General features: G+C 36.6%; 1 long non-coding RNA gene across 1 annotated transcript; it reads left to right on the top strand.

Moving 5' to 3' along the window:
• Window positions 1–10271: 10271 nt before the first annotated feature.
• Window positions 10272–17513, top strand: LOC104005692 (uncharacterized). Its single transcript, XR_008547067.2, has 4 exons — window positions 10272–10353; window positions 10681–10898; window positions 12837–13081; window positions 16669–17513. It is a non-coding gene; the product is annotated as an uncharacterized LOC104005692 (long non-coding RNA).
• Window positions 17514–18311: the final 798 nt, after the last annotated feature.

The following is an 18311-nucleotide window of genomic DNA, read 5'->3' on the forward strand; positions in this document are numbered from 1 at the left end:
ATTGACAACGGGGATCTAATTAAACTAAAGAGCTTCTGCACAGCAAAAGAAACTACCATCAGAGTGAACAGGCAACCTACAGAATGGGAGAAAATTTTTGCAATCTACTCATCTGACAAAGGGCTAATATCCAGAATCTACAATGAACTCAAACAAATTTACAAGAAAAAAAACAAACAACCCCATCAAAAAGTGGGCGAAGGATATGAATAGATACTTCTCGAAAGAAGACATTTATGCAGCCAAAAGACACATTAAAAAATGCTCATCATCACTGGCCATCAGAGAAATGCAAATCAAAACCATGATGAGATACCATCTCACACCAGTTAGAATGGCAATCATTAAAAAGTCAGGAAAACAACAGGTGCTGGAGAGGATGTGGAGAAATAGGAACACTTTTACACTGTTGGTGGGACTGTAAACTAGTTCAACCATTGTGGAAGTCAGTGTGGCGATTCCTCAGGGATCTAGAACTAGAAATACCATTTGACCCAGCCATCCCATTACTGGGTATATGCCCAAAGGATTACAAATCATGCTGCTATAAAGACACATGCACACGTATGTTTATTGTGGCACTATTCACAATAGCAAAGACTTGGAACCAAACCAAATGTCCAACAATGATAGACTGGATTAAGAAAATGTGGCACATATACACCATTGAATACCATGCAGCCATAAAAAATGAATGAGTTCATGTCCTTTGTAGGGACATGGATGCAGCTGGAAACCATCATTCTCAGCAAACTATTGCAAGGACAAAAAAACCAAACACCGCATGTTCTCACTCATAGGTGGGAATTGAACAATGAGAACTCATGGACACAGTAAGGGGAACATCACACATCGGGATCTGTTGTGGGGTGGGGGGAGGGGGGAGGGATAGCATTAGGAGATATACCTAATGTTAAATGACGAGTTAATGGGTGCAGCACACCAACATGGCGCATGTATACATATGTAACAAACCGGCATGTTGTGCACATGTACCCTAAAACTTAAAGTATAAAAAAAAAAAGAAACCCTCTTAAATAAAAATTTGAAAGGTACTTTGTTGGTTATCAAGTGGAGAAAATAAGAGAAGGAAGGGCATTATAGGGGAGGAATATGTGAAAAATTCCAGATGCTGAAACAGCTGGATATGTTCTGGTGGAATTATAGGATATAAGTATCTATGCTGATGGAGACAAAACTGGAGGCCCAGATCAAGAATATAGGGTCTGGACATTTTCTCGTGACTGATGGAGAAAATAAGAATAGTATAAGTTTTAGATCTATGTTTTAAGAAACTGGGTTGGTGGAAAGTCATTCAGGAAGATGAGTCAAAATGTAAAAGGGTATTGCAATAGTCTAAGCTAAAGGTAATGCCAGCCAATCTAAAGCAGCAGCGTAAGAGATAGAGAAAAAGATACCGAACCAAGAAATATTACGAAGATAGAATCCACTGGATTTGATGGTTGACTGGATGTAATGGGAGGTGAAAGGGAGGAGTTTAGGATGAAATCTGAATTTAAGGCTTAGGTGCTACTCTCTAGAAGAGAGGTGGAAGGAGGAGAACCAGTTTGGTGAATACAGATAATGGTTTAATTCATATATGCTATTCTGTTTTACATCTTCTTTGAGATTCTCTCTAACTGTATTATGTAATAATATATACATTGTATAGAGAGGAAAAACCATATGTTCTATAGCTTTAGCATTTCCTTTGCCTATGATAACGCTAAGCACATGAAAATTCTTGTTGAATTGAAAAGAATGTTGTGCTCAGCAAGAAAGATATGTGTTTTGATTCCAATTCAGATGTGGTGCTCAGGGTTTAAAATTACCCTGAAGGTCAATCAACATAGCTCTAGGCAAAGGCATATCTCTTAGAAATGGATTAAAGAAACATTGATGTTAGAATTTTTCTTCTAGCATGATGCATTATCTTCAATATTAGGGAAAAGAAACAGCTCCCTTTGTATTGTGTGTCTTTGATTTTAGGTATAACAGTTAAACAGGGTGGAATTTCAAAATCTTTATTGATAATCTCAGAAATAGAACAAGTATTTTTGAGCACCTACTGTGTTCATGGAGTTTCTCTGCTGCAGAGATAGAAGTATTATTTTTTATTCTATTAAGAACTGATTCAAATTTCTGCAAGGTTGATCAAATCCTCGGCTGTAGAATTAATGACTAAAAGTTACAAATACTGAATTAGGGACACCACAGCTAATTTAGTCACAGTGGTAGACATGACAGAATGAAAGAAGTTTTAATTCCCCCCGAGTTGAATCTACTCAGCCAAAATGAATTTTTGTTTTGATTTTAATCATACGCTATCCCAATGCACCAGTTAATATACTTTATTTTGGCTCTGTAGTTAAACATAGAGGAAAAAACATACGGAGTTTTTCCTATTTTAATATCAAACTGCAGTAAGATCTTCAGCAAACAAGTCCCTGTAACTGCATACTACAAGTAATATACTAGAAAGAACTCCACACCACAGCGACTCCCTCAGAGGCCAAAGCAGGTTTGAGTCTCAATTATATGGTAATATGCAGAACAAACTTGGTACTATGGCACTTGAGGAGAACAGCTGATGAGTATTTTCCAGATGGCTTCATGGTGTTTTCTCAGCATAAAGCCATAACAAACAATAGGTCATGTAATGGGGGTTCATTATTAGCCCATAGTAATTGGCAAAGAAAGTGATGATATTTCCTGGTGAAGAATGTATCAGCAAATATTATTTCAAAGGTTTAATCTTGTGACCAGAGTCAGTAATTGCTTCACTATTCCTTGGGCCTGAACTTAGAGTAAATGATTTATTGTTCTGACAACATAGAACGAATATTAGCATTTTGAAAAACATTGAGACCTATTAATCCTAGCGTGAGCTACTCTTAAATCCAAGGAAATGAAGAAATATTGATCTAATTTCTGTCTTTCAAAGATAAAATTATATATTAACCACAGAGCGCCCAGCAGCATGCCCAACCAGCATCCCCAGAGACAGTTAGCCTGACATCAGAATTGTGTTTTGCTAGCTAAATACAGATTCCCTCTACAGTATTATGCAATTTATTACAAGCAGACAGGCTTGATCCAGTAGCTGAGAAGTCAGCTGAGTCCTCCTTAAGAACTTGCTGAAATAAAGGGAAAGGGGAAGGCAAAGGGTCCCAAGACAGAAAAGGCAGAAACAGTCAGAAATAAAGAGTTAGTACCAATGTCTTTAGCAGCACCTCAGAGATAGTCACGGGGGAATCTTGTCAAATGCGGATTCTGATTCAGTAGATCTGAGGTGGGGATGAAGGGTCTGAATTTCTGACAAGCTCCCAGGAAATGATGTTTATCCCAAAAAACAATAGTGTCAAGAATACTAAGAGTACCAAGAGTGTCCTTTTTCTTTGTTTAAGGATGCTTTTGCTCCCAAAAGGATACATTGTATATGTGCTCTGGTTTCCTTTCATATTCTCTTTATAGGATGTAGTTTTGTTTCTCTCTAATGTTATTTCGTTTGTACTGTTTCAGGTCCCATAACATGTCTGCTACATTACATACTGACCTGGTTTTTTGGAGAAATAATACACTCTCTGCCCTGAAAGCATCCCTTCTTTTATCACTACTTCCCACGTAGACTGTGAAGCAGGCATTCAGTTTTTTTTTTTTTTTGCCACCATCGCTTTCAAAAGCCACCTTGCATGATAACCTGTAGTAAGGTTTCCTACTTATCCTTGAAAGAGAAAAAAGAAAACAACAGAATTTTGAAAAATTCAAGCCAGTGAAGAGAAAAAAAAATCCCTAAATCTCCAGATTGCCAGTCTCTGAGGAAGAGAACTGTAATTATTAAAAATAATTTAAAAACTTTTGAAAAACACCTTTCATCCTTCAGTTCTCTCATATGAAAGACTTCATGGAACCAGAAGGTCTACCGTGGGTGGGGGATTCAAGTCTGTCACTGCTGCTGTCTAAATATTTCTTCTGCCGAGGAAGAAACATTTCCTGTAAATCTTATGTATAAAAGCCAGACTCTCTTGCCAGTGAGGAAGATAGGGGAAAAAAAATAGGGAGTAGGTTAAGGATAAAGAAGAGAAGTACTTTAACACCTGTTTCCTCCTTAAAGAGGTACTCCTCCTACTGGAAAAAAAAATAATAAGCCAGCAGCTAGCTCTTTACTTTTTCTTTAAACCATCTCTGCCAGATTAAAAAAAATAGAAGTTAAAAAAAGGAATTAAAAACATCATATTGCACAGAAGGCTAGACTAGTATAACACAATGGCACTTAGCCTACCCAGATTTGTAAAGTGGTATTCCAAACATTTGACTATAATTTCAAAAATCTTATTTACTCTTGGGTAAATATTGCTGAAGCTGACATGGGTAGTCCACATTTACAAAATAGAGAGTGTAGTATGCATTCCAAAGGGCATCAGTCATCATTCATTTTGGCAAGGGCAACACTGGCAGAAGTGATTTAGTCACTATCTGCTTCATGGTTACATCTGTGAAATGGCAATACTAGCAGGAGAAACACACATAGTTCTCATACAGGAATTAAGATGATGAGATTTGTCTTAGTCCCCTTTGTGCTGCTATAACAGAATATCGGAGACTGGGTAATTTATAAAGAAGAGAGATTTATTTCTTACAGTTCTGGAGGCTGGGAAGTCCAAGATTAAGGGGTTTGCATTTGTCAAGTGCCTTTTCGCTGGGTCATCCCATGATGGAAGGCAGAAGGACAGGAGAGAAACAGGTAAGAGGGGGCTGAACTCATCCTTTTATAAAAAGCTCACCCCTGAGATAATGACATTAATCCATTAATGAGGGCAGAGACCTCATAGCCAATTGGCTCTCATTAGGTCCCTCCTCCCAACACTGCTGTACTGGGGATTAAATTTCCAACACATGCATTTTAAGGGCACATTCAAACCATAGCAGGGTTATGAACAACAAGAACTATCACCATCATCATTACAATTACCACCTAGCCATCTTTTTAGACACATAAGAAGATATAAAATTTGTTGAATAGAATAATTTTTAATTCAATCAATAAAAATATTTATTAAATATGCGTGGTTCAAATACGGAGTCAAGTACTAAAAGAGAAATATAAGCATTGGGTAAGATAGAATCTCCATCCCGTTAGACTGAATAAACTAACTGTGTTAAACTGAATAAACCTAATATATATGAGATGATTTATAAAGTAATTTTAGAATAATTCTCAACAGTATATAATTAAATAATAAATTACACAGAGTTGGTGTAAGTACTAAAATAAATCATCAAAGGCAAAGATCAATATAGGCAAGATAGAAAGACAGTACAGTTTTGTGCAAAGGGCATAATATCAGGAATCATAATGCCTAATAGTTCCACGTAATTGGGGCCTGGGCTTGGTTTCCTCATCTGCAAATTGGGAATTACAGTAATATGTGTCTTTTGGAATTATTTCAAGAGTCAGATAAAATGTGAAAATAAAAAAAATCTTACCCTGTAAAGCAATATGCAATTTCTATTTTATTATTATTATTCATTAGAAAAATCATATAAAATGAGGGAGATTTATACTGAAAGGAGTATTAAATAGAGAAGAGGGAGGCCAGTTATCCAGGAAAGAGAAACAGTATAAGAAAAAGCAGATGGAGAAATGAGCATTGGATACGAGAAAGACAAAGACCTGAGGTGAGGAAGGGCAATGAAACCACAGATTGTTGATATTTTTTAAAGAAATAAATGTAATACATTTTATTTAAGTGAAAGAATGCCAGTAGTATGCATGAATGCAACAGCAGTCCTCTCAAAACTCAGTGACCCCTTTGCTGTGTTTCTGCTTTCATGTTATTGGACAATCTCTTCACACATCCTTGATTCTCAGTCTTCCAGAAGCTGACAGAAAGCAAAACAAAATAAAAGAAGGCAAGAGAAAAGAAAACTGGTGAAAAAAAAAAGTACTAAGTATGACTCTTAGTACTTTGATACAAAAGAAAACAGAGGAGGGGGACTGGGGAAGAAGAGATGAGAAAACATATTAAATCCTCACCTTGCCTCAGGTATGGGGTTTCTGCACATTAGTAGGCTTTCTCCCAAGCCAGAGAATATACTTTACCTCATGGCCACAAGTGAGGTGGGCTGGATAATAAGGATATTAGGAAATAGCAATTCTATTGCAGATGTAAAAGGAACAAAGTCAAAAGAGGGAATGAGAGAAAATACTGGAATGAAAAATAAAATAAGGGAGTAGCGAAATCCAGGGAAAGAGAAAAGAAAACGCAACAGAAAATGGTTTATCTGTAGAACTAATACATTAGGTTGAATTATAAAACAGTGTTCCAGGTTTCAAGGACTTCATGGAGGTTTTTTTTATTTGTTTGTTTGTTTTAATGAGACGGAGTCTCACTCCGTTGCCCAGGCTGCAGTGCAGTGGCACAATCTCGGCTCACCTCAACCTCCACCTCCAGGGTTCAAGCGTTTCTCCTGCCTCAGCCTCCTGAGTAGCTGGGACTACAGGCGCCCACCACCACAGGGTTTCACCATGTTGGCCAGGCTGGTCTCAAACTCCTGGCCTCCAGTAACCCACCCGCCTCGGCCTCCCAAAGTGCTGGGATTACAGGTGTGAGCCACTGCGCCCAGCCGACTTCATGGAGGTTTTAAAGAAGAACCTGCTTTCCAAGGATCTGAGTAGATTATAAAACATGCAAGGCTGGTTTGTGAAGTAAGAATAATAGGATGCAATTTATTAAACTCCTACTACTATTTGCCAGGCATTCTATTGGGGCTTTACATTCTTTAAATCCGTAAAAGTTTGTTACTGTCGTTTATAAGATGTGGGCTTCTCCAAATGCTTGAATTCCCTGAAATTACCTCCTTCTTCTCCCCTACCAAAAGTCACTTCACTTCTGCTACAAGCTGAAAACAACTGAAAGTTAATTGCTACTGTTACAATAAGTATAATGTCACATTTTTCAAAAATAATTTACCCTGGGTTAGCAAACAGCTAGCTGAGAAGAGGTAAGATTACTGATGAAAGGGAGGGGAGGACAGAGACAGAAGATGCTGGGGGAACAGGCAGCCTTCTATTAATTTAGGAGCCAGCGTTCTGAAAATAGAGATGCATAACTGCAGGCACTGTTTCCTGTTCCTGTTTTCTCTTCCATCACTTGCCTGGGGCAATGACAAGCATGTAGGGGGGTATTCTAGAATTAATAGCAAATATATTTCTCTCAGGAGGGGATAGAACCCTAATTTTGTGACAATTCAGTATATTTCCAGTATTTTATAAAAGAGTGGACAATCAGGTAGTTTTAAAAACTTATTTAAATACACTCACACACACATATACATTTGAGGAATTGCCTTTGCTGAGCTACATGGGTATTACAGGTAGCCTAGTCTGAACTCATCCCATTTTACAGGTGAGGAAACAGAGGCCCTGAGAAATCAAGTGACTTGTTCAACCCATGCCATGCAACCAGTTATTAGCAGGTCTGAAATGGATGTATTTTTCATTAACCCATGATCCTATAATAGGGAGAAGTCACTACTCCAATAGCTGTACATAACACCAAAGAAAGTATACTTTGGATTGAAATGAAACAAAGCTCAGACAAACACTGTCACACACATATGACAATGGCTAGTGGGATATGATGAATCTCACTTATGATGAGGTGGAAAAACATAGGCTTCCTAATCAGAGGTTAACATAAACATAATTCAAAACTATACTTAAATTGTGTGGGGTTTTTTTTGCCAGTGTTCTATTATTTATATTTCATGTTATTGGATTATATGTCATAAGAATTAATGAAAACACCTATAAGGGGCCTAGTAGAGTGTTTACTTTCATTCCTTACTTCAATTATCAACAGTTCCCTTTAGGGGAAAAAAATAAGCGACTCTGTTGTTAGTCTTCCTGAATGCTTTCAAGATCTCTTCACAGCAGCCTAATTCTGTTTAATTTCTCTTTTCTCTTTCAGAGATGATGATCAGAAGAAGACATGAGAATTTTTTCTTGATTAATCACCCGTGTCCACCCCTAATCCTAGTGTATAAAAATGTAGAGGAATGGGAATCTTACTCTGCCTTACAAATTTTTGGCGGAAACAAAGTAAAACGTCTGTGATTTTGCTCTAAGAGCCATAGAAAAATTCTGAAATACAAGTACTGAAGGAGTTGCTCTATATTTGACAAAGAATAGATTGTGCATGTTGTCATGGGAAAGTGTATGACTGGAGGCGCTTGTGCACTTGTGCTTGTTTTACATAACCTACCTCATTCACGCATGGTACAAAGATAAAAAAAATTGGATCTTGGTTGGTTATTTAAAATTCACAAAGTCCTATTCTTGGCCATTTATATGCTTTATTTTCTCAATCTATACTGAAACTTAGGAGCAAAGATTCTCCTGATTTTAGGGTGTGGTTTTAGAAAAGAATCAGAGAGAAAATGAACAATGACAAGTATTGAACATGCCCTCTGTGTAAGAAACCATTGCAGATGATTCTTTCAATCCTTGCAACTACCTTGCCTCCTATAAGGTAGAGCATTTGTTTTCTGGCTCTCCACTAGCACCAAGAACAACATCTGGCACATAGTAGGGGTTTAATATGCACTTCTTCAATGAAGAAGTGAACAGTCCACAAGCTGAGTAGCATTATCTTCACTACACTGATAAGGAAGCCGAGGTTCAGAAAGATTAAATTTCCTAGTCATAGTCTTAAAATTAAATACTAGGTAGAGCCAGGTCATAAATCAGAGTTGTTGACCTTCACTACCAGGCCTCTGTTCTCTCCGCTAAGTTGGTAAAAAGAGCAGTGGCTAAACTTAGTTCATAAAGTCTCATGGTCTAATAGCTATAGAGGTGAAGCATTCTATAGAAATGAAAACTGTGTTGATTTGTTTCTCCCTACTCCATATCAGGACCATCCTCCCTGCCCAATGACCACCTTAAGACTTATTGAAAAATAATAAAGGCACGTCTTGCAGACTGCAAGCATAAAAGATCAGTGCCAATTCCATGTGCTGAGTTATAATAATTTCTAATGATCAAAGGCAGCACTATCTCTAAACCAAAAATTCTGTTTTCTAGCCTTTGCAATAGATGAATTGTGATACTATGGACAGTTTCAGTTTCTTCATCAGTAAATGTTGGGATGTGGGAGAAGTTAAATGCTAGCAAGAGTCATTCGATCTCCAATATTTTCTGATTCCTTCTCCCCCAGCCACAATTAGGCAACTTACATCTTAAGAATTGAGAAAACATAAAGTCTATTTTGTTTTCTCTTTATTCAAGGAAGCCTACATCACTTTTATAATTTATAATTTGTCCATGATTACTTATATGTAGAATCTACTTCAAGGGCATTCTGAATTGGAAAAAATGGAATATGCTTTGTTCTTGCTTTAGTACATGGAGAGTTAATTTTTTTTTTTTTAGTGATGGTCATCTATCCAATAAATATGTCTTTCTACATTTTTACCCCTTGTTAATAATAATTATAATTATTTTGATCAGGTGGGTTTTTACAGTTTTATTCCTTCTTTATTATTTTCACTTTATGGTCCAAAAATGCAAGTTTGTTATGGATGAAAATATGACAAATTTGAACTCAGTTACTGCCACTAATCAGGCTTAGAAAAAAATTAGAACATTTAATTGATTTCCCACAGCTCAGAATTATGGATTTTGAAAACAGAAATGGATTTTTTTTCCTCATGGATAAGAGAAACAATGCGGTGATGACTAATAATTAGCATGGCTTCCATGCTGGGACAGTAACAGGAACTGGTAGAGACCATGGCTGAATGAAGACCATACACATTGCCTATAGAAGGCAGCCCCTACTCAGCTTAGCCAAATTTTCTCATGTAGAATTATAGGTCTAGTGGATCTAGATCTTAATATATTTTTGAGAAAAGCTAGAAATGTGGATTTTTATATCAAATGTATCCGTTTTTAATGTTGGTGCAATTTCTAAAAATAAACAAAAACTGTATGGGCCAAATAAAATATATACGCGAGCTGAATTAGGCTAGTGGATTACTAGTTTGAGAACTCTTATTTAGAAAGATCTGCCTCTGAGAATTAATGTTTCCTTCTTGACCAGGCAGAATATGGATCTGTGTGTATGTGCTTCTATGTATGTGATTTAGCAATTAACCAGTAAACCTGCCGCCTTCAAAAGATGCATATTGATGAAATCATTTGTGACCTCACAGGAATCACAAATGATGTTCCTATGACGCCTTAGATTGTTCTGTTACACAAGGGGTACCAAAGTCCACTCTGAGCTTTTCCTCTGGGAACAGATCCCAGATTATTCCAGACTTAAGACATGGAGATATATCTTGCTAGAGGTAGGAAGATGATAAGATCAGTTTCTATAGGTAGAGGATAATGTGTCCTAAAATGTAGGTAGAGATAAGTCTGACAGTGGTTTAGACAAGAAGGGCCTCTGCTAATGGTGGAGAGATCAAGGAAGAAAACAGCAATGTTAAAGTGAGGCTGTACCCACAGATCATGCTCAAGCAAATTCGAACCATGAGCGCATTTCTCTTAAACAATGAACACTTAGAATAAAAATTAAAATTTCCCACAAATTTCTATTTTTAAAATAGTTTCCCAAGATTTCAGTGGTATTGTATATATGCCCATATAATTTTTTGGATTACTATTCCCACAAGTGTAAGATGAAAGAGGACCTGCCCTCCATTCTATCTACTCCCTCTCTGCAAAGGCCATTTTGAAGATCTCAGTTTTACTGAAAGGGGTCTGCCACACATAACTTCCCTGGTGTACCAGCAACAAGTGTTCAGTGGACCATGGCAACACAAAGAATGACGGAGGAGAGAAAATGCTATGCAGAAGTGATAGTCAAGATGAAGATGTGGGAGAGGAGCAGGTATAAACCCTTTCTTATCCCAAATATATTAGGAGGAAGTGACCAGAAAAGTGATGCTAACCATGCCCTTAGGGTACAGCCATACAATGAGATAGAAGAGTCTCAGCTGGGACTAGAATAATTTCCTATCCCTTATTTCTCTACTAAAAATTTAAAATTCTAAATATAAAAAACTGATATGAAAGAAAATTCTAAATGTAAGTACTACTTTTCATGCAATGCAAATTATTTTCCCATTCACTACTCTGAAACTTATAAGCAAAACTAATATGGTTGCAGAGTTGAATCTTTTCCAAACTAATGGTTTTTTTAGGAGTAAACCTTAGAGTGAAGATGAAAGACATGTAAAGAGACATGATTACCTTTACCACAAAATGAAAAACAATAAGGAGTTATTGTGCCTTTCAGTACGGCACTTCCCTTACTATACCCCATGGCATTAACCCCATAGATATTCCTGACTACCCTGGGAATTAGAAGTGTGTAGATATTAACACACTCCATTAACAAACTGCATTAACAAAGAGTGCTTCCCAAGGCCACACGGCTAGATAAGCTAAAACCCAAACTTTCATTCTTATGAATCCAATTACATAGCTTTGTTAAGTGTGCCTATATTTCTGGATTTTACTTTCCCAACTTCAAAACCTGCATTTTAGGATAAAGGTATCAAGGGGAAGATATGAATTTATAATTAAACTTTGTACTCTGACTAGGCCAATATCTAAGAATTACCATCAGTGTAAGTATTGGTAGTATGTAGACCAACACAATCTCAGTAATGTTCTTGGAGTTCTAAGAAGTAAGGGCATGCATATTTATTTTCTCTGCAGCTTTAATGCTAGAAAACATACATGCATTGTAGTAACTATTTCTCTCTTCATCCTACTTACAGCACAAAGTAGAGTAACAGATGGGTTGTCTTAACTAAAGATGTCAGCACTTTATTGACCAAGCTTCTGCTAGATTCTGTAATAGCAATATATGAATTGTGATTTCTCCTTTCAGGGACTAAGAGGGCATGATTATTATTCAGGAAACCTGTTTTGTTTATTTTTTCTTTCTCCCATTTCTTTCTCTTATTTCATTTTTAAGATACTTGCAGCTTTCTCATTCTATGATGTAGTCCCATATAAGAAATATTTCCTTTCTGAATCATAATTCAATCCTCAGACTATTAGACCATACCACCTGCTAGAGGGTGACATGCATCTCATTAAAGATAGCTGCCATTATTAATGATCAAGCACAGTTCAATGAGTACAGTAAAACTTTAAACATAAGCATAAAGCAAAACACTAAAGATAAATTAGGGCTGTAACGAAACTCAGTTTCAATAAAGCATCTCGTGAAATATCTATATTCAGCTTCAGTCTAATACACTAGAAAATACTTGCTTCTGAGTATTAACTGTGGAAAGCCTACATAACAAATATTCACACTTTAACCTGTCACTCATCCTGCAAGTAAACCTAAACCTAAATCTTGAAACATAACCTAAAAACCTTTGATGGAAACTCTACATAAATATAAATTTACAGAATTTATCCTTTTTTGTGAGGCACATTTTATGAATTGGTTATTATCTGCATTAGCATGGTACAAGAAATATGTTAAATGTTTTAATTATTTGATCCAAATTTCCTGTCTGCTTTCATACTAAATAAAATAACTAAAAGCATTTTCAAGATAATATTGTTCATAGTGTACAATTGTTTCTCTAAATGTGAGAAAGGGTCTGATTTACAGCATTATGCTCCTGTGTTTTCTTATCTTATTAAATGATGCAATTTTCTGCCTTTGTCACCAAAACAGCATCTGCTAGTCACAAAACTAGAAACACATCTTTTAATTAAATGCTTATTTTATTTTCCCTAGGGACAATGAATTATAGAATTACTTTCTCAAGATTTACTGTTTCCTTTTCCTTTATCTCAGCCCCCAGTATATATTCAGTGTGTCCTCTGAAGTAACAACCATCCCATCTGGCTGAGAAGTGATGGACACGGCTCCTTAACCACACTGTACCCTCTGTTCTTGGCACCTCTCTACCAGAAAGATATCGACAAATTGGATGGAATTCAGAGAACAGTAAGAAAAATGATTAAAGAGATGGAGGCAGTGACTTATGAGGAAAGATGAAAAGGACTAAATCTGTATAGCTTGGCAAAGCAACAACTGAGGTAGCGTATGAAAACTGTCTACAAGCATTTGAAGAATATAAACACCAAGGGAAGAGAGGGAACTCTTTAGAATGGTCTGGGGAATAAGCAGATTAAGAGGACAGAATTGAAGAAAGGAGAGAGATATGCTAAGTTGGGGGCGGGGGCGTTTTCTCATCAATCGTAAATTTTGAAAAATAACAAAATTAAGTCTGGAGAGAAAGAGTTGCATCTCATGCTTTTAGGTTACAATCAGTGTTGACCTGCACTGAGAAAATGGTAAGTGAGAGAATAAATAGTATCTGTTTGTATGAAGACATATAATATTTGAGCTGTCTTTTTCAGCTTACCAAGTGCTTCTACATGCATTACACCATCAAATTTTCAAATTGACTGTATGTCATTATGAGTTCATTTTAAATAAGAAAAAGCTAAAGATTACTTCTAAAACACACATAAATATATCTCTAACCCTGAGTTCATAATCCCTTTCTTCTTATTCTAGATTTTAAAATTTTAATACAATGTAGACTATAATCACTCACAATATGGATAATGAATTTAAGGCTATGTTTTAATTGGCAGTCCACCTCACTGTACCCGTTATCTTGTTCTTTCCTGGAGCAGATTAGGCACAAACTGTAATCAGGGCAAAATTCTATAGATGACCCAGTGAGAAAAACAATTCCTTCTTAAATTCTCTGGTTAAGCACTTTTTCTTGGGTGCTGTATTAACATCATGCTGCCACTCCCTAACTGTTAACAGCAGCCCTAATGTCATTCACTAATGCAAGATGTTGAGACCCACTTAATATAATATACCATCCCAAGCAAGGATATTTACCATATAACCTGAATCAAAGTCTTAAGATATGGAGCTCAAGTCTGCTAAGAGATGTCATTTGTGTTTTGTTGCCTTCAACCACCTATCATTATGCTAAGTATTGAGTAGAGATCTACATGGATAATAAACCAGGTACGAACACTGTTGTTTCTAACTAGAGTTTTAAGCCTAAATCTGTAGAAGGTTTCTAATCATGATGAACTGTCCTGGAACACTTATGAGCTGTAAAGACACCTTTTGCATATCTAAGAAGCTAGACTAGGCCAGACTTGGGGGCTCACGCCTGTAATCCCAGCACTTTGGGAGGCCGAGGTGGTCTCATCACCTGAGGTCAGGAGTTTGAGACCAGCCTGGCCAACATGGCAAAACCCCGTCTCTAGTAAATATACAAAAATGAGCCGGGCGTGGTGGTGCATACCCGTAATCTCAGCTACTTGGGAGGCTGAGCCAGGAGAATCACTTGAACCCAGGAGGCAGAGGTTGTAATGAGCCGAGATCGTGCCATTGCACTCCAGCCTGGGTGACAAGAGCGAAAATCCATCTTTAAGAAAAAGAAAAGAAAAGAAAAAAGAAGCTAGACTATATTCTATGTTTCCTTTTTTTCTGGTTCATACAGTGACTTCCTATTATCCTTCTCAAAGTTATTGCTGCAGAGGAAAGAAGCATACATCTTTTACCCACCAGGAAACCCCCAAAGCACCTATTACCATAATAGCCATGGGAAACAGGTTAAAAAAAAGTCAATTTAAAGCAAATAAGCCAATGAGAACAAAAGATCTCCCCCACATCAAAAGAGTCTTCTGTGTGGAATCAAGAGCTTTTAGAAATTTTACCTTTCACCGTGGAATTGTGGACCTTTGCACCAAATGTGTATTCTTAATCTAGAAAATACAGCAGGAGATGGTTTGGCATGATGATCTTTCTGAAATTTTATCATTAAAACAGTACCATCTACTTAGAGCTAGTCTGCATTTTAGATTTTAGATATCTGCAAGTTTTTGAGCATATAAGTTCTTGAGCAGTACTTCTCAAACATTAATGTGTATATAAATCACTGGGGATCTTGTTAAAGTACAGTTTAATATACTAAACCTGAGGTAGAGCCTGAGAATCTGAACTTCTAAAACATCTCCAGATGATGTTGATGAAGCTGATCCATGGACTACATTTCAAATAGCAAGACCTGTAGGGTATTTTTATTCCAACTGTATGACAGAGCAGTGAAAAATGGCTACACACTAGCCACATATCATTTTTTAAAAGATTTAATTTTTAGGTTCACAGCAAAATTAAGAGGAAGATACACCGATTTCTCATATAGCCCCTCCCTCCACAAGGGCATAGTTCCCCCCTTATCAATGGGCCCCACTAGAATGGAACATCTGTTACAATTGATGAACCTGCATTGACATATAATCACACAAAGTCCATAGTTTGCATTAGGGGTCACTCTTGGTTTTGTGCATTCCATGGGTTTTGAAAAATGACATATATGACATATCTATACCACTATAGTATTGTACAGAGGATTTTCACTGCCTTATAAATCCTCTGTGTTCTGCATATTCATGCTTCTTCCCAAACCCTTGACAACCACTCATCTTTTCACTGTTTCCATAGTTTTGCCTTTTCCAGAATGTCAATAGTCAGAATGATACAGCATATAGCTTTTTTCAGATTGGCTTCTTTTACTTAGTAATATGCATTTAAGATTTCTCCATGCATTTTCATGGCTTGATAGCTCATTTCTTTTTAACATTGAATAATATTCCTTTGTATGTACCACAGTTGATTTCTCCATTCACCAACTGAACATCTTGGTTGCTTCTAAGTTTTGGCAATTATGAATGAAGCTGCTATAAACATCTGTAGGCTGGTTTTTGTGTGGATATGCTTATTATTCCTTTGGGTACATAGCAAGGAGCATAATTGATGGATAATATGTAAGATTACATTTAGTTTTGTAAGAAAATACCAAACTGTCTTCCAAAATGGCTATATCATTTAGCATTCCCACTAACAGTAAATAAAAGTTCCTATTGCTTCACATCCTTGCCAATATTTGGTATTACCTGTGTTCAGGATTTTAGGAATTCTAGTATATGTGTAGTGGTATCTCATTGTTATTTTAATGTGTATTTCCCTGATGACATACTGTGTGGAAATTTTCATATGCTTATGTGCCATATGTATATTTTCTTTGGTAAGGTGTCAGGTAAGTTATTTGGCCCATTTTTAAATCGGGTTTGTTTTCTTATTGTTGAATTTTAAGTGTTCTTTGCATAATTTTGATATAGTCCTTTATCAGATGTATCTTTTGCAAATATTTTTTCTCAGTCTGTGCCTTATGTTCTTATTCTCTTGATCCAGATACTTTCCAGGGAAAATTTACATTTGATTTAAATTTTCCATTTCATATGGCATTAACAAAATGCATTTAGGTAATAAAGCCGACATATGTATTTATAGTTTTATTTGCATTGAGATTTTATAATATTTTACTCCATTTAACTCCAGTTCAATTTTTATAAATGTGTTTCCAAGTTCATGCCCTTACAACAATCCTATTTTGAAAAAAGTGCCCTGTGGAAGAAAGGCCAGAAGGGGCAATTTGCCATGACTCAAAAATGGCAAAGGCCTTAAATGTAAATCATCAATGCTTTTACAAAGTGGGTTTATATAGAGTTTCTATATTTATTTCTGATGAAAGCATTTATTTCTAAAATATAAACTTATATTAACATTTGTTTGTTTTCTCATACAGAAGGCACCTCAAATAAAGGTGGGGAAAAGAATGAAAGAAATGGCTTTGGCCTGTGCCTGTTTGACCTCTGAGAGATACTTTTTGCAAGAAATTGTTAAGTTTTGGCCCAAAAAGTGGTCGGTCTTTTATCCTTCCTTGTGGAGGCCAAAATGCAAACCAGGATGAAGAAACCATCAGTGGCAGTTTGGGGAGGTGGAGGAGGGACTAACTAGACTCAGTGAATCACCAAGGAAACATGAGGCCTATTTCTCTGTGAAGCTGAACTTCAAAAAACAATCTAAGAGATACAAAGGGAAAAGTGTGACTGCTCTGACAGCAAAAACAAGCAAATATCTCCAGAGGGGATTAATCCTTCTGCTTCAAAGTAACTAAAACAAAGAAAGCTGAGCCAGCTTCACTGGAAACAACACCTGTCCATCAGACAAGGATGAGCTAATCAAAAGAAAACACTGCCTATGTGCACGACTCAGCAGCCTGAACAGCTAATACCAAGGAACACGTTTTCACTATAAAGATTCAGCTTTCAAAATCCAGTTCCCTCTTGTAGAGCCACAGGGTTAAAAGGGACCTTAGAGATCATCTACATACAGGCCAAACCCTCAATGAATGCCAGTGTTCGCCTTATGTTCTTGCCGGACTCTTTTCTGACCTCTGTTCTGTCAGGATGTTTCCTGTTTTGCAAAACAGCTTTAATCCTTGAGTATATTTAATTGTTAGAAAACAGTTCCTCAAATTTGACCCCAAATTTAAGTCTAATTTATGAGAAAGTTTTGCCTTTGGAGACAGGTTTAATTTTACTTCCATGTGGAAAACCTTCAAATAAAATGATGACTATTGTGTACTCACGAACTATCTCTTATTCTCCCAGCTTAATCAGGTCCTATGGTGGTGTACAAATGTTTCTACCACCTTATTACCAATGGCTCTTTGAAAATATATTGGCTAACTCTAAATACAAGACTCCAGATGTAATCTAATCAGTACAGAGTACATTTGGATTTTTACCTCCGACCATCTGGAGGCTGTATTTCTATTAACTCAAGTATAAGATCTCTTTGCTTTCTGTCATAAATTGTGCCAACGATCAATGCTTGTTTTTACACAAACTGCAATTAAGTTCCATTTCCCCCAACCTGTCTTGTGCAATGGATGTTTTAATCTAAGCATGAGACTTCACATTTATTCCCATTGATTTTCAGCTTGTTACCTTTAGCTCACTTTTTAATCTGACAGTCTTGAATTTTTATTTTGTTATTCAGAGTATCCAATATCCCTCACAAATTAGACTCTAGAAAATTTGATAAGCAGGCCCTGTACTTTGTTATTCAAGTCACCGCTAAAAATACCAAATAGAACAGGGCCCAAAACAGAAATACACGGCTTGAAAGAGACTTTCAGTATATGCCCAAGCTCAATACAGATTTGTTTAAATGATCCATCTTCTCTTTTTTTCATTCTTCCATTTACAGACTTTATGCAAGGCTCTTATATTTGGGAGAACATACCAGACCTACAAAAACCCTTGCTTTGACTATTGGTTTCTTATCTCTCCTTCCAGCTTTCTCCTTCCTAGTGATAAGATAACACTCAAAACTCAAGATAATGCTCAAATAAGTTAAAACTCAAGACTAAGTGGGACTTGC

Source organism: Pan troglodytes, chromosome 2 (genome assembly GCF_028858775.2).
Source record: "Pan troglodytes isolate AG18354 chromosome 2, NHGRI_mPanTro3-v2.0_pri, whole genome shotgun sequence".
NCBI lineage: Eukaryota > Metazoa > Chordata > Mammalia > Primates > Hominidae > Pan > Pan troglodytes.